Below are 11058 nucleotides of genomic sequence, written 5' to 3'. Positions count from 1 at the left end.
CCTGAGAGGGAGAGGGACACATTTCTGACAGAAGCCACTCTTCTCAACACCAGATCTGTGACATTGGATGGGTTTGAACAGAAGGACAGAGCCGAGGCTCTGATTTGGCATCAAATTTAAATTTATCAAATGTATCAAATCAGATTTATAAGTTCCATTCAAAAATGGTATCGAGCTGGGGTTATGGAGGGGCTCAAACAACACAAGTTTGGGGTGAGTAATTGTACAAGGTCATTGCTGATCACTTAAACCCAAACGTTACAAATGCAGGAAATTCAGAGCTGAGGTTAAGCATCAGGGAATTCCAGGCATGTCAGGAATGCAGAGATCAGGCACAAAACACCTGTAGCAGAACCAGGGAGGGGGGAAATGCAACAGGTCTGTAAAAGTGGGTTCATTCTGATCCAGCCACCGTGGGTGGATCATTCCTCTGACACTGTGGAGCAGGGACAGCACCTCCAGCAGAGCCCAGGAAACGGAGGGGATGGAATTTGGAATTAACAGATCCATTTGCTCCCAGCTCCTGGGCCTGTGTGTGGTCGAGCCTGCCTGCACACGTTCCTCCCCCTGCACATCCAGCTTTTGGTTATTCCTGAGCAGCAGGGAGGATGTTTCAGAGAACCAGAGACTCGAGAGACGGAAAAAGAGGAAAAAAAAGTTAAATTTTGTGCCAATGAAGGGAAGGCTGAAAATGTGAGCAGCCAGTGTGAGTTAGCAGAGAGCTGGGGATGGGTGCTTAGGGCCCTGGGGTGCTGCAGTGTCAGAGGGAGAGCCCTGCTGGGAGCAGGCCTGGCTCCATCCAAGCCTTTTCCCATGGTGTTTTGCACCCACGTGCCCAGCTGGGGACAAATATCTCTGTTGCAGGGACACTGTCAAAGTGGGGTCAACATTTCAAATACTCATGTGGTTAGTTTTTTGTTTGTTTTTGGGGTTTTTTTTGGTTTTTAGGGGGTTTTTATTGCTGTTTGGTCTTTTGGAGTTTTTTGGGGTATCTTTTTTATTTGTTTGGGGTTTTTTGGTGGGTTTTTTGGGTTTTTTTTGTTTGTTTGGGGTTTTTTTTGGGTTTTTTTTGAGAGGGAAACAGCCCTTTTCTGGAGCTTGCTGTAGCCACAAGCTGGGCAGCAGATGGTTTCACACTCTGTGCTCCCAGTTTTCCAGAGGAGGCAGCTGCAAGTGCTGCAGAGGAGGGTTTCCCTAGGCTGGGCCCACCGAGGGCTCTGCCTGGCTGTGGGATTGGTGTGGCTGAGCCAAACACTCCGAGCTCTCTCCGCAGCATCTGTGTCCCCAGTGCCAGGAGCAGGGGACAGGCTGCCCTGCAGAGGGGTCAGGGCACAGCCCCTCAGCCCCTGAGCTCTCAGAGCTGGGCAGAAAGCCGGCAGATTTCCAGCAGAGGGGAGAGGCAGCAGCCGGAGATCCCCCTGCCTCGGAATCTGCAGGCTGGGACGGGCACTGGGATGTGCTGGGAATCACATCCTGCTAAAGCAGCCCCAGGGAGCCCAGGGCACGCTGTGGCTGCGAGGACAGGCTGGCACTGCCTCCCTGCCCAGCTCTGCAGCTCCTCCAAGGGAAATCCTGAGCCCTGCATGCCAGCCCAGGCCATGCCAGCATCCACACGCTCCTGTGCTGCTGCCCTCCCTGCTCCCTGCTTCCAAGGGCTTTTCCCTCGGCTCCCAGCACATCCTGGTGCCCAGGGTGTGCCTTCTGTCCCCACAACAAAGCAAACAAACAAAAAGGGCACCAAACAAACCACTCTTGACCCCCTCAAGGTGGCATTTTTAAGTATGAGAAACAAATAAATTGCATTCTGCCTCCCAGGCTTTGAAGGGACTCTTGGCTCCAAGAGAGCCCATCAGCCTTTCCCTGTCCATGGATCTGCAGCTGAGGGTTGTGATTTCTCCTGGAGTGGGATTGTCTCCCAGACATCCTGCAATATCTTCACCCCTGTCAAGCTCTGCCTTTCTCTCCTCCAGCGCTCGGGTCTGGCCAGGAGCCAGGGCCTCTTTAAACATTACCAGAAGGGCTGGCAGGAATTCAGCCCTAACTCATTACAGGTCCTGCAGACGTTCAGCTGGGGGTGAAGATTGGCCTCTTTTGGGACCCTGACAGGGAATTTAAATTGAAATGGGAGGATGGAGGGGAAAGAGCCCTATGGAAAAATGAAATTCCTGACAAGGATGTGTATGTGAAACCCCCACTGGCTGCTGTGAATCACAAGCTCTGCTCCCTGCTATCCATTCAAATGCTCAGAGGGTGTCTGGATGTGGCACAGTTACCCCTTTACACACCCTAAAAGAGTGGCTTTGCTCCCCCCTGGGTATTTCCAGGCCCCCAGAGCTGAGAGTGCAGTGGCACCGTGGTTTTTGTCAGTGGTTCCTCATTGCCTTGCTGCAGGGTTGGAACTGGGGGATTCCTTCACCTCGGAGCTCAGCTGGCTCCTCCTGTGCTGCTTCATCTCCTTTGGTGTTTTTTGTGCCATGCAAACCCAGCATTGCTCAGCACTATTCAAACACAGCCCCTGTATGAACACTCCCCCTCTATGCTGATTTCCACATGATTTAACATTGAAAAATCCCTTGACTCTCTGCCCTTCAGGCACAGCAGCACCTGCAGAGGCTGTTCCAACAACCCAGAAAAAGGGCATTTTATTCTTTCTAGAATCAGGTTTAGCTTCCACCCTACTGGTGATTGAATAACAGCACACACATAAAATGACACAACTAAGAAATAATTAATAGATAAACCATGACAAAAAGCTGAGCTGCCAAAGAGACATTCACTTCAGCCTCTTAAATCCCCGGGGTGGAAATGCAGGCAGAGGAAGGCAGTCTGTTAAATATGCAGCACCAGGATCCCTCAGCAGAGATGGGGAGGTCCCAGTGGCTCCATCTGCAGATAACCTTAAATTCCTGTGCCAGGCAGGCTCATGGAACTGGTGCCACTGGGCTGTGTGGGCTCCCTTCTATGGGTGGATGGGTTAAATAGAGGTGGTAGCTCCTGTGCTGATACATAACCCCCTGCTCCAGCACCTGGCCACCTGAACCCACCAGGGATCATCCCTGAGGAGCAGCACACCTTCCTCCAGTGCCTTCCAGCCAAGGTTAGCATCCAGGATAATTAATAGCCTGTTTGTTTGTTTTACAAACAGCCCTTTCAGAAGCTCAGACCAATCTCATCCATCTTAAACAGGTGAGGAAAGGCACGAGTCCAATTAAAAACTAAAGCATTGAATCATTTGCAAATCACCTTTGTCTTCTTGATCCTAAAGCTCTGCTGAGCACGGCCTCTATGGTGCTGAGCCCTCCTGTGTCTGGGAGCAGTTCTTGAGGAGCAGGTGAGCTCCTCCATCCCACTGGCACAGGCTGTGCTGCTGCCAAGGTGGGATTTGGGAATGCTGCCTGCGTGGGAGCAGGGCAGTGCTCGTGGGAATGGTGAGATGCCCACAGCAACAGGGACAGGCCCATGAAAATGTTCCCAGGGGGGCTGGGAAGTCACCACTGGGGATCAGGTGATGCTGTTGAGAGGGGTGGGATGCCCATGTTGGCAGCACCCTGATCCCAGGTGCTCTGCTCTGGCAGCCCCGATGTCCCGCTGCAGGAGCTGTACTCTGCATTTCTGGCACCCACTTCTGTGCTACCCAAGAGCTCCAGGCTCTGGGCTGTGGTTTTCTCCCACTCCTCCCATGGCAGCATCTGCATTTTCCACCAGCAGAGCTCAATCCAGTGCCATTTGCAGGGTGGGAACAAGCACTGAAGATATTTTAGAAGTCATCCCGTGGCTGAGCTACTCCTGCTGGGGTTGCTCTGCCCTTTGCCAGTGCTGGGTTGCTCACTGGGTGGACGGGAGACTGAAACTTTCCCCACCCAGCCCAGGCAGCTGCTGCAGGTCCCCTTCTGCCAGCTGGGGACACTTCAGCACCTCAACAAAGGCATTTGAGCCTCACCTGGATGAGCTCCCTGCTCGGGGTGACCCTGCCTTGGCAGGGGCTGCATGATCTCCAGAGGTCCCTTCTAACCCTCATGATGCTGTGATCCTTTGAGGGCTGTGGCTTGGGGACAAGGTAAACATTCACAGGGTCGGGAGAGGAGCAGATGATGCCAGCAGGGTCCCAGGGCTCGGGTCACAAAGGGGGACAGGCCCTGACAGGGACACGGAGCCACTTTTCCCTTTGGAAGCCCCTGTGAGGCTGGGGCTGGGCTGATGGGCTGTGTGTGCTGTGCCAGGGGTTAACTGCTCCTCACCCTGCTCATCCTCCCTGCCCCAGGCACCCATCGGCTGCGATTGCTGGGATCGATCCCCAGCTGGGAAGGGGCAGTGTGTGAGTTACAAACTCACCCACAGCTGATAGCTGACTATTGGCTGCTTAATTAACCCTGCAGGCTTCAGTCGATCATTAAATCAGATTGAATGAGATTGAATGAGATGGTGGCTGCCATCCCAGGGTGAGTCTGGCTGCCAAGGGAGCTCCCTGCTCACTGCCACGGCCACGGGAGCAGGAGCAGGGACATCCCCAGCCAGAATTTATCTGCCAGCTCACAGGCACTGGGTGCTGCTGGGTTTCTGGGAGGAGGCTTTCTCCAGCTGGCTCTAACCAGTGTCTGGAGCTGGTGCCCACCAGACCCTCCTGCTTTCAAGCCAAGGATGAATAACCACGGAGGAGCCTCGTGAAGATCGATGGGCTCCTTCAGAACATGGTAAAACTGTGTTGGAGACCACCCTGCTCCCTCTCGGGCACTCTTTATCACAGCCCTGCACAGAGGTGAGCTGGGGCAGGACCCTGTGTGCCTGTGAAATGTGGTGCTGCCAGGGATGGGGACTGAGCTGCAGCAAAAGACACATCCTAAAGCCTCTGTGCCTGTCACAGTCTCTGCTGGACACAGAAGGGTGACAGCAGTGGCACATGCTCCTCTGCCTCCTCCGAGCTGTGAGTGACCCGGAGCTCCAGGTCCAGCCTGGAGCCTATCTGCTGTCCCACAGCTGTGTTTCGCACCCTGGGAGGGTGAGAATCCCCAGGCAGGAACCTCGAGGCCAGCCTGGCAGGTCAGTGAAGCCATGAGGAGCCCCAGAGCAGCGGCTGAGCACTGGCTGTGCTGCAGGAGCTGTGAGCAGGGCTGACCCCTCAAACTCACACAAACTGTGCCCAGTGCTGGTCAGCTGGCCCCGAGGGCACCATCAGCTCTCCACAGCTCAGGGAGGAGCTCTGGTGCCAGGCTGCAGCTATAAAAAGCCCCGCAATTGCCTTCCAAGCTGGTGATTCAATAACAAAATGCAAAAGTAATATTAAAGCTGCCTGCTGTGCCAACTGCTGGCTGTCTGCAGCAATAAAAATGCCGTAAATCAGCTCCAATTAAAGACTGCAGAGTCTAACAGGAGGCTCCAAGCGGAGCTGGGAAAACCCCCAGCACACTGGAACTGCCTGGGCAAACCCTGCACGCCGTCACTTGCCACTCGCAGGCCACTGGAGCTGGTCAGAGGCGCAGGGCTGGGCAAACACACACTTGTGAATTGTGAGAGGCTTGGACAGGGTTAGGGGAGCTGGCACTGCCTGTCCCCATGTCCAAACACGAGGCAGGGCTTGGGAATGTTTCTCTGTAGTTCTTCAGGCAGACACAAGCTCCTGTGGTCAGGTCTCAAGGAAATGAAGGTGCTGCTGGCCCTGGACACTGCTGGTGGAGTGCTGGGACCTGCTCTGGACAGGTTTCCTGAGGAGCTCACACCTTCTCACAAGGCAGGGAAACTTCCCAAAAGCATTATTTGTATTTAAAAATGGGGCCCAGGCTCCCAAGGCACCCCAGCAGCCATCAGATCTCCCTTCCTGGGGATTCTCCTCTGGGGGGTGTTGGAAGCTGTCCTCACTCAGTTCTTGGGTGTTTGCTCCTCAGAGGGGTTTTTCTGAAAGGGCTTTTCTCCTTTTTGGCACATTTGGGCACAAGAAGAGCCTCTGATGGCAGGTGGGAGGTGGAGCTGGCACGTGCAGGGGGAGGCTTGGCTGGCAGTGAGGGCCCCTCAGGCCCGAGTGTCCCCTCATGGCTCAGCAGGCAGGGCCTGGCCCCCCCAGCAGAACATCCCCGTTCTCCTTGTCCACAGGGCATGGCCAGGGCTCCCAGCACGGGCACTGACGGGAACCTTTCCGCACTGCTTCCTCTTTATTGATCCCTTAACTGGGTAAAAAATGGATGGGTTCAGTTAAGGCTTCTCCACAAAGGAGTGGCTGCTCTCGACTGGAGGTTCTGGCTCAAGAGGAAGGATTTGGTCCCTTCAGCCCAGCCAAGGGCCACTGCAGGGTGGTGAAAAGCCCTGAGCCATGCAGGGGCTCGTGTGCCTTGGCACCGCTTGTGTATTTTTATGTAACAATGTCAGATAATCCTGCTGGGAGTGCCCAGGTACAGACGAGACATTTTTTCCTTATTTTATGGTGCATTTATCTCCCCCAGCAGTGTGGGCAGAGGGACAGGGCATAAATGGGATTTCCAGCCAGGGGGGTGGGTGCTGGACCAGGACTGAGCCCTGCCTGTGGGAACTGAAGATGGGGCACGAGAAACCAGGCTACAGACAAACCTCACAGCCAAAATGTGAGGTGGGGAATCTTTCCCATTGGGAGAGCTCTGCATGACAGGCTCATGCTGCTGGCATCCACACACCTAATCCTGCACTTGTGCTGAGTAAAGGCCAGTTCTGGCCATGGCAGATATCCCTGGGAAATGTGCCCTTTCCAAGTGGATCCATGGGAAACTTCCACCATTTTCTTTATTTAAGTCTGCAAAATCCTAGCTAGGTTGAACTCAGTGATGTTGGGATGTTCATTCCCAACAATGTTCATTCCAGCTTGATTTACTCTCTAAAGAGTAAATCAAGAGTAAAGATGCCAAATAAAACTTCCTTCTGGCCTTTCTACTGTGTAATAAGTAAATAATTTCCCCTAAAAACAATATTGCAAGTGATGAGTGCTTCACAGTGCAAACTGGTGTAACTGGGATGAGAGCTGAACGCCCTCAGTCACACACAAGCACCAGGGCAGTTTCCCACACCTGCCACACGTGGTTTTCCTGGGACATTTCCAATCCCAGGGTATGGGCAGGGCAGATCTGGCAGACAAATTCTCTGTGAGGGGAGAAGGGAGGTTCAGATTTCTGGATGGGTTTAGGCCGAGATTTGAGAATGAGCCCTCCTTTTCCTTGAGGGAAGAGCCCTGCATGCCAAACCCTTGTGCTGAGAGTGGAAGGCACTGCTGTGAAAATCCTGCTCTGCTTTCCCAGTTTCCACTCCTTCCCAGTGTGATGAGCAGAGAGGAGGAGGACACAAAGGAAGGAGCAGCTGAGCACAGGTCCCCCTGCACAGCCAGGTCTTGATCCAGCATGACTGATCTGGGATGGATTTCAGCCCTGTCCCCTGCTCCAGCCCTTCCTGCTCCAGCAGGCTTCACAGAATTCCCGTGAGGAAAGCTCTGCAGGGCTGCTGAGGTGTGCTGGGAGCAAAGGCAGACCCCAGCCCTGTCCCTCTGGAGCTCTGTCCCTTCAGAGGTGGCTATTTCTGCCGCTGTGACATCAGGCCCCTGTGCAATCCCCCTCGGAGAGGAACAGCCAGACTTTCCATTCCTGATTTAGAGAACTTTTTAAACTCTCCAGGACTGAAATATATGCTGGGTGAGACAATGGAGCTTGTGTTTGGTGATGCCTCCTGTTTGGGAACGTTTCCTATTGAAATAACTGGTGTGGCCCTGGAGGACAGTCTGCTGCAAGAAATAAATGTAACCTCATCTTACTGCCATTTAGAACAGCTCAGGAAGCTTTGAAACTCAAGCATCAAGCGTGAGGCTTGAATTTCCCATTCCTTTCAAGCTTCTCACACAGAAATGTTTATTATAAAGTAATTTTCTTGTGGAATAATTTATCTTTTATCCCTACACCTCTCTGTTTTGATCCCACACAACAAAGCAGATGGTTTGTACAGGAGCAATTCCGCCTTTTCCCCCACCTTCCTTCGAAGGAGCCACAGCACCCTGTGCCTCAAACGTGACCTCAGCTCTGACATGGCAAATGGGAGCAGTGACATCTCCTCCCTGTGGCAGGGGAGGTGCTGTGGCCACCCAAAGTCTCAGCAGGCCAGGATTTGAACTGGGAAGTGAATTCAACTGGAATTAATTTAGGTGTCCTCTCGTCACCGCTAAGCACAAACCTTGTTCTGTGCATGTCCAACTCCTGCATTTAAATACTGAATCCAAACTCTGGCTCAAAATTGTTCAGGGCTTGAGGTTATGGGGGACAAATCTGACCCAGAAAGAGTCCAAGATGTTCTGGTCTGCATGGGCTCCTGGGGGGGCCAGACCCTGGTCTGAAACTCTTGGGGATGCATCCAAAAGCTCCTGCAGACAGAAAGGGAGGACACCATCCTCTGCAGGAAGCAAAAGTGCCAAATAGTCAAGGAATGAGGTTTTTTTGCTTATTTGTGGATGCTGCAAGGACATGGGACAGAGCAAGCAGCTGTGGGGTGTCAGGGGTGTCTTCCCCTTGCAGAAGTTTGTCCTGGTGCTGTCCCAGGCAGCCTGGGGAGGGAGGGGAACATCACCCAGCATGGAAAGGAGCTTCACAGGACATGCCAGCAGTAGCAAGACCTCTAAATTAGAAACAAATGGAGCATTTTTTGCTCAAATTCTCGGTGTTGTTTTAAACACATCAAGTGCTGCTTCAGTGTTTACCTGCCTGGTCCCAGCTCTGGAAACACCCATGGGACATGTTTTGCCTTAAGCACGCCCTGGTAGCCACGATATCAAGGGGCTTCTGTGTAAAGATACAGGGGCAATTTTAGGATTAGTGACCAGCTGACCTTCTTTTTAAATAAAAATCCTATATGTAAGATGTTTCTCTCTGCTTCCTCCAGCCTCTGCTCTTTCCAGTCTCCTGGGTTAGACAGAAATATTATCTTTCACTCCATGGGTTAAGGACATTGAGTGGATTTGGAGAATTCCTTCCTAACAGGAGTTTGGATAAAAATAATTGTGTGATAAAAATAATAACCCAATGCTATACCCTGTCACGCTCCACATGGCATCCACAGGGTCCTCAAAGATTTTCCATGAAAATAATTTCCTAGAAGAAACTAAACTCCTCAAACAGCTTGTGTCTAGATTAATGTTTTCTGGGTGGTGTTTCTGTTTCTCTTTTAAACCATGCTGAATGTCTAAAAATGGAAGTTTTCTGGAAGCAGGAAGACGTGGAGGTGCTGCCCTAGGGTGTGAGGGAGTTGAGGTTTGGATGCTGCACCATCCCCAGGCCTTGGCTGCCTTGAGGGGTGACCACAACTGGTGATGCTGCTGCTCCTGGTGCTGCTCCTTGTGCCCGTGATCTTTCCAAAGGGAGCAAAATACTCGTCAGGTTTCTCTGCTGGAAAGTTCTGGCGCTGCCAGGGAGCTGGTATTGCTCTGTGAACACCGGCTGAGCCTCTCATCTCATGGAGACCTTATGGCTGAGCAAGGAAAAAAATGTAAATCTTGGGACATGCCCGTATTTAGGCAACCCAAAATGCACGTGGGGTTGCCTCACTCAGCTGCCTCGGGCTGCTCGGGGCAGTGGCCACCGAGCTGGGCTGCCCGGGAGTGGCACAGTCCTTGCACAGCAAAACGCAGGGGAGGAACCAGTTGAGCCTTTTGGCTTTCATCTGCCTGCGAGTCAACACCCTGATTTTTCGGAGAAACAGGACGTGCAAGACCTCCCACTGCAATGGTAATTACGGGGAGACTTTCAGAGAAACGCGAGCGCCAGGAGCTGCTCTGGAGCCAATTTGTGCACAGCCATGGGCTGGGGTGACCTGGTGGGTCCCAGCTCTGTGCCAGCAGCCTGGCACCCCCAGTTTGTGTCATTGCCTCCCTTGGGGTGACCCAGTGATTCTCAGCTCTGTGCCAGCAGCCTGGCACCCCCAGTTTGTGTCATTGCCTACCTTTAAAGCCTGCAACCGGTCCAAAAATGGACCGGTTTGTAATGTTGGATTGTAATGGCAGGTGTGATTTGAAACACTTCTGTTTGAGATCGTAAAAAGTCCTGCTTCCTAAGACATCGCTATTCCTGCCCCCAGCCAGGCCCAGCATCCCCCAGATTCCAGCTCTGCCCCCGGACAGCTTTGGTGCTCCCTCCTGCCACGTCTCCCCGCTCGCAGTCAGGAGGATGTAACACAAATTCCTGTCACCAGAACGGCTTTAATTCCCGAGCCCGGGTCGCTCCGGGTGGGGAAGGCAGGAGCTGCAGCAGCCCCGGGGGCAGAGGCTGTGCCCACCCCGCCGGCCTGGAGGCACCACGGGGAGCTCGGGCAGGGAGGAAACACGGGAAGGGCTCAGGAAAGGTCGGGAAAGGCCGTGGAGCCGGGAAGATCTCCCGGAGAGTCCATCAGTCCCCCGAGGTATCCCCAAAGGCCCGGGGGCGCTGGCAGAGCTCAGAGAGCCCGCGGGGCGCTCCGAGGCTCCCCGGACGCTTCTGTCCCCCCGCGGCAGCTCCCGCATCCCCGGCTGAGCCGCGACCGGCGGGGCTCCGAGACCTCGCGGTGATTCTTGAGGACTGGAAAACAGGAGCGGGGCCGGGCTGCGGCAGGGGGGCTGCAGAGGCGGCACGGGGACACTCGGCCGGGGCACCGCGTGTCTGCGGCCGTCCCGGGAGTGACCCGGGGGCGGTCACCGAGGGCTGCGGCCGGCTCCGCACAGCCCGGCTCCGATGACGGTCGCATTCCCGGTGGCGGTGCCTGGGACGGGGATGGGCGGCGGGGGCGCGCGGGCGGGTGCGGGGGAGGCGCGCTCCCGCCGCTCGCTGCAGCACCGGGGACGCGCCCCCGCCGGCCGTGCTGCAGCGGGGGGCGGGGTCCTCCCTGACGGGCGTGGCTGCCACCCAATCAGCGCCGCGCTGCGGGGTGACGAGAGCCAATAGGCGTTCAGGGGGCGGGGCGGGGCGCGGGGGCGGGCCGGCCCACGGCGTGCGGAGGTTGCTATGGCTGTGGCCGGAGAGCGGCCGCGGCGCGGACCAATGGGAGCGGGGGTAGCCGCTGACGGACGCGGCCGCGGACCAATGGGAGCGCTGCGCG

Source organism: Parus major, chromosome 18 (genome assembly GCF_001522545.3).
Source record: "Parus major isolate Abel chromosome 18, Parus_major1.1, whole genome shotgun sequence".
NCBI lineage: Eukaryota > Metazoa > Chordata > Aves > Passeriformes > Paridae > Parus > Parus major.
Note: the sequence above shows the minus strand (reverse complement) of the source record.